At 32.8% G+C, this 15930-nt stretch overlaps 1 long non-coding RNA gene across 1 annotated transcript in view; it reads right to left on the bottom strand.

Annotated features, from left to right (window-relative positions):
• LOC127725812 (uncharacterized) overlaps positions 1-13814 on the bottom strand; it is a 76706-nt gene extending 62892 nt beyond the window's left edge. Inside the window, exon 1 of the long non-coding RNA XR_007993203.1 lies at positions 13211-13814. This is a non-coding gene — a long non-coding RNA (uncharacterized LOC127725812). The remainder of the gene's footprint in view (positions 1-13210) is intronic.
• Positions 13815-15930: the final 2116 nt, after the last annotated feature.

The following is a 15930-nucleotide window of genomic DNA, read 5'->3' as shown; positions in this document are numbered from 1 at the left end:
ATTGATTCAGCAACACGAACTAGACTAAAAACTCGGGGTGATTCGTTAGAACGATGGGCAGTTCTTGCTTCTCTTGTGATACCTATCATATTGACTATTTATTTTCTACTTCAAGGTCAAAAGGGAAAATGCGACAAACATACTTACCAAGCTTTTGATTGTTCAGTGAAAGGACATCATTTTAAAATACGTGAAATCAAACGATCAAGTCACCGTGTGCAGTTTGCTTCGCGTGACTTATTGAAGTTGCTATTGGTAACAGATGGCTAGATAGTTATCATAAGGTCGAAGCAAAATGTCCATTTATGTTGGATCCGATCAACAATTGGTCAATAAAATAATAAGGAGATGTGATAGGCTTGCAAAAAATTATAACAAAAATACCAAACTCAAATTCAAAAAGGGGAAGTCTATAAAAACTCACAAAATCAAACAACAAACGAAATGATTTGAAAACAACTGTTATATTCTTGACTTGGTACAGACATTTCCCGAAGAAAATGGTTGGTTGAAACTGGTTTTATAGCTAATCAAACCTCCCACTAGTATGAGACAACTGTCCATTAGAAACAAAAGGAATAGTAGGTTAACAAAAACAGATCACCGTGAGACCCTCAATAACGGGTAAAATCGTGTAGTAAGCTATAATAGTCCCTCTGGGTAACGAAATTGTAAAAATATGTATTTTTCTAAATATTAAGAAGTGGTTACAGGAGTTAATTCTAGGTTTAGAAGTGAAGTTTGAATCATTTGTCTTGTAACATCAAACATCGCGACTGACGCCAATGACGTCATTTCTCGTACACGACATATGCATCTTTGAGAAAGTATACACATTTTTAAAGTGTACAACATCAGACTTCTTAATTGTAATGTGACATTAATACCAAAGAACTGTTATAACTCACTGTTTATTTTATTAATTCAAATAAATCATTTTACGCGGTCATAATTCCTTACATCATCTAAATTTTCCTTTACAGAGTTATACGCAACTGTCTAATAAAATAGTACAACACTTCAAATTGACTGACAAGGAAAAAATGCAATACATAAAACTGTCCACGACCTTACCGCCTCGGGACAAGACATTCTCCAGAAGATCAGATTTGTTTTTTAGTTGTTCTGGGGTCACAATCAAAGTCCAGGACACCGGCACTTGTTATTGTTGTAAGGTTATCCGAGGCAAACAGGAGGTAATGGTGCGGTTAAATATCCAACATGGCTGCCATCTCAGCTGGACATTAGTGACCACATTACTGAAAGTTAATGGGTCAAGATCGAAGTCAAATGTCAAAAGAGGTCATGCCATGGCTTAGTGATCATACAAAAGCGTCTCACGAATGCCCAAATAAACGTCAACAATAAATGCTGGCTTTAAACCCCTAGGTACTTTGTCTTTCATAATGGTGGATACAATGAACAATTACATAGTGTAAACTTATTTCATCTACAAAAGCCAGTTTAACACTTTGCATTGAACAATATTTTACAAGAAATTTGACCATATCAGTAAATTATGTATTGAACTGGGTATAAGAATCGAAAAAAGATGTCCATGATTGCGTTATTTTTAAGAATACCCAAACCCTTCTGATATTACACAAACATGACAACTTAAGAAACCCTAGTACAAATATATAGAAGACTAAAAAATGTATACTTCTGGATTTTAGCAAATATGGCTTATGCCATTGTTGTGGCCAAGATTTTAACACAAATAAGGAGAAGAGATCTCTTTTCGGTACTCTTTCTCTTTCTTGGTCAAACTGACTTTTTTGAAAAGGGTGAAACAAAAATCTGATAATTTTTTTTTATCTTCTTCAGTTTAAAAATATCTTCTTGGCCTGATCTGACTTAAAATCCTTCTTCTGTTGAAGTCTTTTGTTTAATAGTGACATTCAACACTTATCATAATAGTCTGAGACCGTCAGAAACACCCCTTTTACTTTATCAATTTGTTTAATCGAAAATCTGTCACTGAATTAAACTCAAGTTATCCATTAAGTTGCTTCCCATGCAGGGAACAGTGTAAGGAGTCCAATTAATACCAATTCTATTTAGATCAATTTGTTCTCATTTTGTTAAGTTTGATACAGTCCGTTTTGAATTTCATACCCCTTTTCTATCATCAAGGTATAGTTTTTCACTAATTCACAGAAAACAGCTCGACTGACATTAAATTACTATTTAGGCCGGGAGCTATAGAGGTGATGATTTTATCGTCATAACATACCACCCGGCAGCTGCCAATTGTAGAACGCATGCGTAGTAATGGAGTAGTTTAAATACCTTCATAATGGTATAAAGTTGGTTGCCTGAGAGATATCTAACCCCGATAAACAATTTTATTTTATAACTTTTTAATGTGTTCTTAGTCGTAAATGACGGGCGAGTCTTTTTTTAACTTGTTCTGCTTCAACTAGGGTAAACTAAAGAATACAATACAAGTTATTGAAGCTAGATATTTGTGTGTTAGGTGTTAAAATGATATTATTGTCATTAGCTACGGACGAAAGTCATACTAATGTAATAAACATTGTTATGACTGGGTTGTGTAATTAGCATTAGGGCTACCAAATCAATTGTTACATATGGGTATTAAAATCACACATTTCTTTTCAACCGAAGTTATTGACCTATTCTCAGATAAAGTATCAAATAAAACTAGTATAGTAATAGTAACACATTTTGATAAAAAAAAATTAAATGTACCCCCAATGCACCATGTACATGTACATTAGTAAACTATGCCTCCAGTAAAGGTCTACAAAGACAGGATTAACATACTTTTTTAAATGTGAGATAATATTCAATTGGAGATATATATATTGTTTTAGATAAACTCATTAAAAAAACGTGAATTGATAATATCACGCAACGAATTTTATTTTCATTATGTAAACATAGTAATTCTTCTATCGTTTAAGGTACAATACGAAAATAGAAGGGACATGATTCTGTTTCAAGGTTATATTTAGCCATCAGTGCTTGCGTCACGAAATAATGCTCTTCGTTTTACTACCATATATCGTCTCATGGGAAACGGTAACGTAGAAAGAAATCCAGCACCGTTACCAGTGTACGACTAACAAAATTTATTGACAGAAACATATCATGTTGATCAATATCAGGACAACAATGTCAGAAGGAAACTACAATCCCTCAGTATGTGCTTCTTGAATAATCTCACCAGATGCGCTCGATACTAGAAGTTTGCCAAGTCAAATATAGTAATAATGGAATTCCTCCTTTTTTTGTCGGGTTCGTGCTGCTCAATCTTTAATTTTTTACACTTAGATGTCCCACCTTTCAAATCCTTTCCTTATTCCTAGTCAATGCACATTTAAGTCTAGTTATAATGTCAGAAAAATTAAAATTATCTGGTTTTCAGGCTTAAAAACATTACCAATGTTATTTTCGCGAGAATCGTGTTCTCGTTTGGGAGATTTGTTTCATTTTTTTCAAAAGAACAATGTCTTATGTTTTAGAGCTGATATTGCATGATGTTGATAAGTACCTATGTCAACCTGTCGCAGGAACGACCGTATCCGTCTCCGATTTTCAACAGGATAATAGAATCTTTTCTCGGATTTTTGTATCAACATACAATACCTGTATAAGACGGATTAGTTCAGTCATCAGCCTTTGTATACATTCCTTTTGACAAGAGCAAATTTCAATGTAAAGTCCCTCTTTGTATTTCATTTTATGGAACTTTCAATTGTAGTTGGTATTGATTGGAGCAACACTAGTTATAATCTGATCATAATTAGAATAGTAGCAAGGTTTGAAATAGAGAGGAAATTCTATTGTTATTACACGTTCTGCTGTTTAATTTAGCTGTATTGAGAAGATCAAAAAGTTTGTCTGTGGATAATTAAGGTGACTAACTCTACACTGTTGATACAAAGATCCATATATAAGCCTAAATCTGCGTATGTATTGGCTCTACAAAGCAAATCTATGTTCCAAGGCAGGTAGATTACACGAGGGAATAACAAATCTAATAACAGTCCCTAGCTTACGATGTCGGTAATGATAGGTACATATGTGAAAATGAATTAAATCAGGATCAATCAAAACAATTTCTAAACATCAGAAGTTGGAAGAAAATGAACGATAATCAGCAAAACATATATTGTTTATGAAGATTATAAGAAATAATGACGAGAGGCGTACCGATGTCATTTTGTGATAGAACTCAACTGTGGAAATACAAGACTGAAATGTTTCATTGGCAATCACACCAAGCCTCCTTATTTGTATATGGAACAACAGACAACAACACACACGTGCACATGTAAATAATAAACAAGACAGAAAAAAAACAGTATTGAGCACAAATATCGAAAGGCGATAGCAAGTCCTTCACAAGGGTAATAAATATCTGGTATATGCATAAGTCCAGTGGTCAGATACAGTAGTTTGTAATATACGGTTAGGATCCAATGTTATAACAGTGATGATACCGAATAGCTTCTCAACAGCAGTTTTTTTTCTATCAAAGGAGCAAAGATATCTAACAGAACATTTCAAACATCAAGCTAACTGCGAAATATTAAAAACTTTGACTTGGTATTTTATAACTGAGAAAAGAGAAATTCACAATTTAAAAATTGAAATGCTATGTTTTGCCTTTTACAATCATTTTTGTGTTTTTAAGTTCTGGTATGAAGCTGATTTGTTTGTTTCAGTGTAATTTTTAATTTAGTGCCTAGTTTTGTAAGTTATTAATCTTTCAATTAATAGTTAGTAGAAATTTACACTATGAAATATATATTTTTCATTTCTTTACCACGATTAATGTATAGTATATAGAATGTATCAGACAATACTTCAAAACAAATAACACACAGTCATGAGCTAAAACAAAATACGCCAAACTAGTATTTATATCTAATTGACAAATGATAGCTCAGAACGGGGATCGGGACGAAATCTTATTTATATCTACCAGAAACATCATTCTGAATGTCCTTGTTAAATTCGTCGTAAAGACGTCTACTCTTTACAAAATTGAAGAAAGATATTTGTAGAACTTTTATTTCTCGAAACCCACAAATCGGGGCGTCATCAATGTTTGCAGTAATACACTTAAACTCTTTAGACTTTTAAACACGACACATACAGTTTTCTTTGCTTATTTGAAAAGAAAACCATTTTAACGTAATAATTGGTGTTCCTAAGTTTATATGAGACTTCAACTGCAGCCAGTGAAGTGAATAGGATTTTATTCAGCATGATAAATTGTCTCGCAACGGGTTATCATTATTACTATGATGTGTTTTTCTCCGGGCAAACATCCTGACAAATACCCATTCACACCATTATTCTTTTTAAAGAGTTGATGCATTTGACATAGTCATAGTTGAAAGGCAGGGGCTTTTCACTCAGATAATTAATAACAAAACACCAATGTTTTTCGTAAACGGGGAACTTCGATACCACTACAACTATTCAGATTATCTTTTCAAACGGTTCTAATTTCTTTTCGGTTTATAGGATTGACGAAATACAATTTCTTTAATATTTATCCAACTTTCCAGTAGAGAAAATCAATAAAAAGTACATACACAGGAAAAGTCAGTCAGCGGGTTTTAAAATTTTTATTATGAAAAAAATCAAAAAATATAGTCAGCCATCCGAAAATGAGCACCCGAAACAGTGACTTGATAGTATTAAAAATGGTAGTGATATGGTCTGCAGAATCCTTCATTATGTACGGTAAATCTATTTTATGGCCTATTGTACGTGTTGATCAGTCGTGAAATTGGAGAAAGACAGTCTCGAAAAGAGAATTGTCAACTCAACACCTTTTATTTTAATAGCTATCTTGACCTAAAAAGCATATCATCCGAAAATCATCTTTTTAACGTAATGGTCTCCGAAGTCAAAGAAAAAACTGTGAAATGGGTGTTTTGCCGCATGTTTGATAAAAGATTTAAAACTTTGTTAAGCATATTAGTGATAAGAATCGTAAATAACTACGTATATTCAAGGTCTATAGAAATCTAAATAAAAGTTGATGAAAACATATAAAGCAAACTCCACATTAGTAAATGATATTAGGGGATTTTTGCCATATTAATTTTGCACTTGAAATAAATAAACATAAATATCCATTACTACGAATTTCCTTATTAATTCATTACTACGAATTTCCTTATTAATTCTTTATTACGAATTTCCTTATTATAATCCAAACTAGAAGGGTTACAACAAATTTTTAAAAATACCGAACAGTTTAAAAAAAGGGAGATGTGGTATGATTGCAATTGACACCCTATCCACCAGCGTTCAAATGAAGTGGATGTAAGCAGTTATAGGCAACTGTATGGCCTTCAACAATTAGAAAAACTCATATCGTATAGTCTACTATAAAAGGCCCCGACTAGAAAAATGTGAAACAATTCAAACAAGAAAACAAGAAAACTAACGGCCTAATTCATAACAAAACAATTTACTAAAAACAAATATGACAGACGTGAACCAATGACAACCACTGAACTACAGGCTCCTGACTTGGGACAGTTCGGCAAGACGAATGCAAGCGTAGTATTTGAGACTAGGAATTCGCACTCAGTATAGTAAGGACTCGTTCTATACCGATGATCCAAACATAGTCAAGAACATAAGAACATAAGAATTGATGTGTCTGCTTTTTGCACAAATATATTCTAGTAATGTATTTGTCATCTGAGATGGAGATTTAAGAAACTAAGGATATGGCAATCTGTGACAAATGAAATGATTTTAAAACTGTTAGAATAAATTTTAAGTTCACCTGTATTTGCGAAATAGCGTGTAGCAGCTGCATAAATTTGTCAATCGTCGTCAAAGATTAACAAGCCAATGTTATGTGAGGGAAAACCTATTTGGTTTTTACGGACATTCATAAAAGGGTGCAAATCTTAATTCTGAAATAGTTTGCCTCATAATCTTAAGATCTTGGATATACTCCATATACTGCTTTTGTAAGGTTAAATATATCCTTCCAAATATTTTCATATGTTTTTTGTGTTATATTTTTCTTGTCATATGCACAAAAGGAAATGTGGTGTATATACGTCAATGGAACAGCAACCCCGCGACACAAATAATAAAAATACATTCAAATAACAGCACGCAGTCCTTAACATTAGACAGGTGTAACTACAATATACACATGGCTTTAATTTGTCCCTAGTCTAAAACAAATGATTAAATGATAACGACCAAAGATCTGTCATCAACAGAAACTTTTCCAAATAAGGGAACAAACAAAACGACATGAAGATATGACATGAGACAATCATTGACAAGGTTCCTGACTTGGGAAAGACACATAAATATGATGTGTAAACTTGTTTTTGGACATATCGATCGCTTTCTGTTGTTTTCCCCCTAAAATGCTATCAACTACAGGATCTGCTTACCTTTCCGGAGCACCTGAGATCACTCCCAGTTTTTGGTGGGGTTCGTGTTGCTCAGTCTTTGGTTTTCTATGTTGTTTTGTGTACTGTTGTTTGTCTTTTTCTTTTTTAGCCATGGCGTTGTCTGTTTATTTTCGAATTATGAGTTTGAACGTCCCTTTGGTATCCTTCGCCTCTCTTTTACAAGTAATCATAGTAACCCCCATAAATGGCTAATTGTATCTTTGAAATTAAACGATTAAAAAAATGACCGTACATCATATATTTAAGATGCTTTGTTCTGCAACATATGATTAACCATTAGTTGGAGATTTGCAGCCGCAACACATGATTAACCATTAGTTAGAGACTTGCAGCCGCAACACATGATCAACCGTTAGATGGAGACTTACAGCCGCAACACATGATTATCCTTTAGTTGGAGACTTGCAGCCGCAACGCGTGATCAACAGTTACTGTCATCTATATTATACTGTCACACGAGTTGTGGTTTGGATTCGCAATATATGGACAAGTAAGGACTATAATCGACGATCATGTAAGTTTGTGGTTTGGCCATGTAAATATGTCCCCACACACACACACACACACACACACACACACTATATCAATAAAATGCCTCAACAAAGCCCACAGTATAACAGTCGGTTTTCAAGTGGTCTGCATGTCTGTTCTTTCAAACCTGTTATGAAGATTAAACTGGATTTTGATTTGCAAGGTCCACTTTAGATGTGGTTAAAAAGATATTTTTCATATATGATAAATGATTAAATACGTCGTTCATAACATCTTTAAATGTGGTAAAATTATTTGTTTTGCGTATTTGATAAATATTCATATAAGGTGTCGATGACAACACGAAAATGAAAATAAAGTTCTCTCCAAACACCATAGTTTGTTTCATTTATTACCAGTGTGTTTTCATAATTACTACGATTTCCAATCAAATTCCAAACTAGGAACATGATTTTAACAATGTCCCATCAGACATTCATGACTAAAACAACTATAAACATATTTTGGACTGAGCACACACTGTATAAACCCGCCAATTAAGAAAACATTGTTCAAGAATATCAGGACATAGTTGCCAACTTCTACACCCTTTGGTCTCTGATGGAGGTTTATTTCATTGACAACCATTCCACATCCTCTTATTCTTATATAGACAACAATTGGTATTTACATTCTAAAGAAAAACAATAATGAATCATCCAGACAATATTTCAGGTTGTTCTTCGTAAACCATTGAATCGCGTGCTTTATGTTTGATGCATGTAAAGCACACTCCAGAGATTTGCTGTCTAGTTAAAGTTTTTAAATTCAAAGGTAATAAAATAATCTTAAATGTTATTACCCATGTATTTTTAAAACCTATAATTACCAGCTGTAAATCACACGTCTGTAATAAGAAGATCGGTTATATCAGATTCGGCCCATTTGATGCGATACGCTTCAGCAGCTATGGTAATTATAGACATTAGAACATCTTGGCTGTTTAAATTTGAGATTAAGTATTTAGAATTATCTTGTGTGACTACCTTCTAAAAATAACATTACATAATCGTTGTAACCTTAAACCAGGGTAATTTTCTTCGTTTACTTTTTCGATTATAGATAGAAAAGTCAAACAGGACCAGACAAGCAAACATATCATGGAATTGATAAACTAACTTGACATTGGAATTCTGTTATCTGAACCAAATAGGTGTTTCACATGCAGTCTATGCTTGAATAAGCAACAGGTTAAGGTAAATTACAATTCAAGAAAGGCTATAAAATCATCAATCAATATAAAGGTATGGAAGCCATTACGAAAATTCCATGAACAGACTTGAACACAACTTCAGGACCATCCTTTTCAAAGAAGAATTCCTACTGGAATTTTAAATTAAAAGAGGGTTTATATGTGTTTTCACAATTTTATATATTTACATAAAATCTAAATGTCATTCAGCGCTACATATTGTTGTTGAGGGCAGTTGTTAGCCAAACACTGTCAAAATCGTTGTTTTGAGTTAACTTTAGAGATAGGTTGTACCTACACTGTAAAAATGGTGTTTAGATCCTAAACACATTTCTAAGCACATCTTTTGTGCACTTTTTTTTACATGTTTAGATCTAAACGTGTCTCAGTACAATGTGTTTAGGATTGTGTTTAGAATCGTGTTTAGCTTAGAAAAAAGTGTTTAATTTCTAAACACTTTCATTTTTAAACACATTAAAAGTGTTTAAATTCAAGACATGTTTAGATATTATGTGCTTACTGAGAAATGTGTTTAGAAATTAAACACAATCCTAAACACGTTGAGATCTAAACATGTAATACAAGTGTTTAATTTCTAAGCACGACTTTTACAGTGTAGTCAGTTATAAGATTCTGTATAGTATGCTATCGGAAAAATAAGAAAAAGTCAAAGACACCAAAAAAGGCAATCTACACACAATATTGTTTTGAAATTGAATTAGAAACCCATTTTATAACTTTCTAATCTGATTAAATTTAAGTCAAACATACATTGAGCTATGATACTGTGAATTTAAGTGAAGATTGAAAGACATTTTAAAAATGGTCCTGGTGTGAAATGAATCGAGAGAAAACTGACCCTAGCTCTTTTATATTACAGAAACGATGATGACCAAATATTACAAAAATTTTAATTGAGACCTGCAAAAAAACCCACTTTTAACAAAAACAAGATTAAAAAAGAAATACGACGGTCTAGCAAAATACAGAAATGAGTAAGGTTATTTTATCTGTTGAATGTATTTTTCTCAAATTCTTCTTCAAAAGATTGACGTTCAGATAGACAAAATTATGGCGTAACTTAGCACCAAATACTCAAAAGGATGAAAAAAAAACCCATAAAATATCAATGATAGATGGGAAGAACAAATCATTAATCTTCATTAACATCTTTTAAAAAATTAACACCCCCAAAAAGAAAAAAATGTATTAAATTTATTAGAATTGAAACAATAAAAAAAAAAGAAAGACAAAGAAAACACAACAAAAACAAAACAGAAAGTGGTGCATTTATTTGTTTCTTAAAATATCAATTAAGCTACAGCTATATATAATTGTGCGCTGGGCGTTTACCATGACGAAGTTTCCTTTGCTATCTTAGTGACTGACTCTTGTGTTTTCAAATGAAAGTTTGTATCGATAAAGTTATAACAAACTGTATTGCGTGTTACCGAAAAAAAAACGAACCAGAAATTATATTGGTGGCAACAAAAATCACAAGCAGCAGAACCAAACTAATCCCATTAGCTGGTGTTTGTCTGAACTCACTATTGTTTTGAAATTCAATTAGAAATATATTTTGTAAACTAATTAATTCCCACACAGGACTAAATTAAAATTAAATAATAAATTAGTGACATTTATGGAAAGGAAATTGAAAAAAACTACGACTTTACCAAAACGCCCGTCCTGTTTGCTTTCAAGCGTGACCTTAAAAGTTAAACAACATTTATCATAAGAAACACAGTTTAATTTCATTTTGAAGTGACATATAATGTACATGTCATTTATAATGTCTACAAAATTATTTCCTCATTCGCATTACTCGAAAATAGTTCAAAACAGTTGACTCTGTAGACCTCTGTTCTAAATCTGTTCTGAGTACAGAAAGTTTAAGTTTACAGCCGGGTATAATGGAAGAGTTTATATTAGCGGAAGGCATTTGACACAACCCTTAAACAAAATAATCCTGGTGGTTAAACTTTCAATGCAAGGAATTTTCAAAACTCGTATATACATGTGAAATCAAACTATAAATTTCCAAATAGTTGAATGTGGAGGGGGAGGGGGGTGTTAAAAAGCATGTCCAATTAAAACAGACAACATCCTTGTCAAAAGAAAAAATAAGTAAAGGCAAACCAGTTCACAAAATATTATTACACAAAAACAAAAGATTAAAGATTAAACAATACTAACACCTCAAAAACTGGGATTGAATGCAGGTGCTCCGTAAGAGTTGACATTTCCTGCTTCTCTAGTATAACTCGCCTTGTTACTCCTGTTTACTTGCATCGATCAGTCATATCAGACGATAATGCATCATACAAATAGCGGGATGGTGAGTGTCACGAGTCCACTGACTAAACAAGTATAGATATAAGTACTTCTGGGCTGTCTGTACTTCTTGTGGCGTTTATTTGTCTTTTTCCAGTTTCGATTCCCTTTTTAAAATCGTTTTCGATATTTTCTACATGATCAAACTATATTTCGCATATATATCGACGGACACTATTCATACTATGTGTGTCTCTGCTTACCCTTCCGAAGCACCTGAGATCACCCCAGTTTTTGGTGGGGTTCTTGTTGCTCAGGCTTTAGTTTTTTATGTTGTGATTTGTGTACTGTTATTTGTCTGTTTGTCTTTTTCTTTATTAGTCATGGCGTTGTCATTTTATTTTCAACTTGTGAGTTTGAATGTTCCTTTGGTATCTTTCGCCTCTCTTTTACAGTGAGTGGCCTCATGACTAAGGAGGATTTTGAAGGTCGCTGTTTCCCCGTAATTACAACCTTTACATATATTATATATCATTAGAGTTACTATATTATATAGTTAGAGTTACTATATTATATCGTTAGAGTTACTATAATCTTTAAAATTTAAGTTGGTGCATAAGAATCTTAACATAACAAATTAAAAACATGAATCTTAGACGGGTCAAAACATGCAAATTATAACACATTAGTAAACAGTGTAAGATTAAATAGGGCCATAGATTTACTTAATTGAAAATAGTTAATTGGAAACTACCTTTAAAGAACTAAATGAATCAATAACTGTTAGCACAAGACAAATAAACTGCATATGGTATCAGAGCACTTTACATTAGTGAGGATGTGGAAAAAAATTGATTGATAAATAATAAAAAGTACCCAAAGCGAATGTAGACTACAACGGTTATGTGTATGATGTATTTATAAAGTACCACAGTTTTGCCCTTAGGATATATAAGAAGACACCAAAGGGGCATTCCATTTGTGTTGACCTGTTGACCTGTTGATGGCAGATATTGACTTCATGTGCTTTTTTTTTGTCTTTGTTGGGCGAATATCTCATAAGAATTTTCCACATTTTCATATATTTTAACCTACGATTTTCTATATACAAGTAATGACGTGAAAAATATTTAGTAATACTTATTGAAACTTTACCCCAGTCAAAATTTAGCCTCACATATAATATAATTATTATCGGGGCTTGAATTCTTAATATAGACTGGGATAATACAATTAGAATTTGGAAAAAATCAGATATTCTGATTTTTTATCTAGAAAGACTAATTAAGATAACATTTATTGTCATCAGAATAGATTACACTTCTCATATAATTTCAAAACGTATAAAGCAATCAAACGAACAATCATGTGATAAGTTACTTCGTTTTCAACTCAGTGTTAAGAAAAAGTTCAATAATTAAATATTCTATGTTTTTTTTTTGGAGGGGGGTGACTAAACTAAAGTAACATGATGATATATTAATTTTGAAAATAGGCACTTATTTTAGAAACAAGGTAGCATATGTTTCACTTCTTAGATTTTATTTTAATAATATTACAGAACAAAAACAAAAACATTGCACGCATGCGCATACACAGATATGAAAAAAGTGAAAAACACAGTATTAGTCAACGAGGTCTTCATTCACAATCTTATATAATAGGAAAAATAAAATGTTACGTGTGTGTACTATTATAAACTGTTATTGAATATGATAGAACCTTAAACGTGTGTTTATTGACTGTGGTGTATAAAGAAGGTGAGATCACTTACCTTGATAAATTGATGTAATGTACCAGAACGGGTAGAAGACAGGTACTGGGTCATCTTATCCGTGTTAACGCATCTTAAAGCTTTGACCAACTGGACACAACATTTAAATCATGTCCGAAGTGTTGTGTGAATCCTGATTGTTCATTTGAGAGACGTGATATCACATAGTAATGAGCTGAATAACAAATACATTCCGCTCTATGTAAATGTATAACTATGAAAAGTAAAATTATGTAAATATCCTTTTAGAGAAATAAAATCTTTATAATGTTCAACTGTCGACGGCCGATCGCCTACTGGAAAAAGATAGTTTGTGGCGCTAGCTTTCAGTATTATGCAAAATTTGTCAGTGCAATTCAGATTTCGCATTAGCAATTGTAATGAAGTATGAGAAAACCCGGTGTCATGCAATTGTATTAATATTTTATACAGGATGAAAATGATCAATGCCCGTTTCCTGAAGAGGCACCGTCTGAAAAAGGAAACCACTTCGTGACTTGTGTATACTTTAATTTACAATGCCAATTCTGTGTAAATATGCTAAGGAAAACACTCATTTGCAAACCTTATCAGTACGACTCGTATTAACTTTGTGTTAAAAGCGAAGGCTGAGCCTCGAATGAATTAGCCGGCAATTAGATCCCGAATAATTTACATTAAATATCATTCGGAGGAAAATAAAATTTACATATCTCTATTACAGTTAGTTTTATTAAATAATGTTTGTAAAGAAATATAACACGTCTGTTCATTTGATATTCAGTTTCGATTACAAGACTAAACGAACGTTCGATTTTTGCTGGACTAGCCGACATTTTATACGCTGACACTTAGATATGTTAAGTTTTAGTATTATTCAATACACAATGATTGTCATATCAAATTTGTCTGGTTATTATCGGAAGAAAAAAGAAAGTGATTTTCAGACACAAATGAAAACTACACCACAAATAAAACATATAATACACTTAATTGAAAGAGTTAAATGTTAATACATGGAACGGAAAAAAGTATAATGCTTCAAGAGAACAGAAATCTTTATGGAAAGTGTTGACAAGTTCGGTTTAGGATTCACTACAAAAAAAAATCAGGAAAAGTTCTCGGAGATTCTAAATAAACATTTCATAGACCTAGAATTAATTACAAAGTTCATTATAACTCTCTATACTTTACTTTTGAGCGTTAACGATGACGGTTCATCCATTGAATCACTTGAACGCAGTACGATCGATATGATCCAATATATAACAATAGCACTTTTGGTAGACTGTTAGTAACCCGTATATGTCGACATCACTATTGATAGACTGTTAGTAATCAGTATATGTCTAAAACTATATAGTCTAATTTAGTAATCAGTTTATGTCGATATCACTGTTGGTAGACTGTTAATAACCGATATATGTCGACATCACTGTCAGTAGACTGTTAGTAATTTATCACTGTTGGTAGACTGTTAGTAATTTATCACTGTTGGTAGACTGTTAGTAATTTATCACTGTTGGTAGACTGTTAATAACCGTTATTGGCAACATCACTGTTGGTAGACTGTTAGTCATCAGGATATGTCGATATCACTGTTGGTAAAATGTTAGTCATCAAGATATGTCGATATCACTGTTGGTAGACTGTTAGTCATCAGGATATGTCGATATCACTGTTGGTAGAATGTTAGTCATCAGGATATGTCGATATCACTGTTGGTAGAATGTTAGTCATCAGGATATGTCGATATCACTGTTGGTAAAATGTTAGTCATCAGGATATGTCGATATCACTGTTGGTAGACTGTTAATAACCCGTATATGTCGACATCACTGTTGGTAGACTGTTAGTCATCGGGATATGTCTAAAACTGTATAGTCTGTTAGTAATCAGTATGTGTCAATAGCTCTGTTGGTTTACCTATTTAATCAATATATGTGAATAGCTCTATTGTAGACTGTTAGTAATCAGAATATGCCAATACCCTGCTGGTAGACTGTTGATAATCAGTATATGACGAAAGATCTGTCGGTAGACTGCTAGTAATCAGTATATGAAGATAGGTCTGTCGGTAGACTGATAGTTATCAGTATATGACGATAGGTCTATCGGTAGACTGCTAGAAATTAGTATATTTCAATAGCTCTGTTGGTAGACTGCTTTAATCAGCTTATATCGACATATTTTTGTTAGACTGTTAGTAATCAGATTTTGTCGATAGATCTGTCGGTAGACTGCTAGTAATCGGTTTATGTCGATATCTCTTTTGGTAGACTGCTAGTAATCAGTATATGTCGATAGCTCAGTTGGTAGACTGTTAATAATTACTGTTTGTCGATAGCTCTGTTGGTAGACTGTTAGTAATCAGTTTATGTCGATAGCTCTTTTGGAAGTTTGGTAGTATTCAGTATATGTAGATGACACTGTTGGTAGACTGTACGTAATCAATATAGGCCTATAACTCTGTAGACTTTTAGTAACCTGTGTAAGTCGATAACTTTGACGACTGTTAGTAATAAGAATAGGTTGATAACTCTGTAAGAAGACTGTGAGCAATCAGTACAAGTCGATAATTCTTTCCATAGACTGTTGTATTCACTCCATGTCGATACCTTTCTTTGTAGACTGTTATTAATCGGTTCATGTGGATAACTTTGTAGACTATTTTTTATCCGTATAGGTTGATATCTCTATTGGTAGACTGTTAGTAATCAGTATTAGTCGAATGTCGATAG

This window comes from Mytilus californianus, unplaced genomic scaffold (genome assembly GCF_021869535.1).
Source record: "Mytilus californianus isolate M0D057914Y unplaced genomic scaffold, xbMytCali1.0.p SCAF_15, whole genome shotgun sequence".
NCBI classification, from domain to species: domain Eukaryota; kingdom Metazoa; phylum Mollusca; class Bivalvia; order Mytilida; family Mytilidae; genus Mytilus; species Mytilus californianus.
The sequence above is the reverse complement of the archived record's forward strand: the minus strand, read 5'-3'. Positions and strand labels throughout refer to the sequence as shown.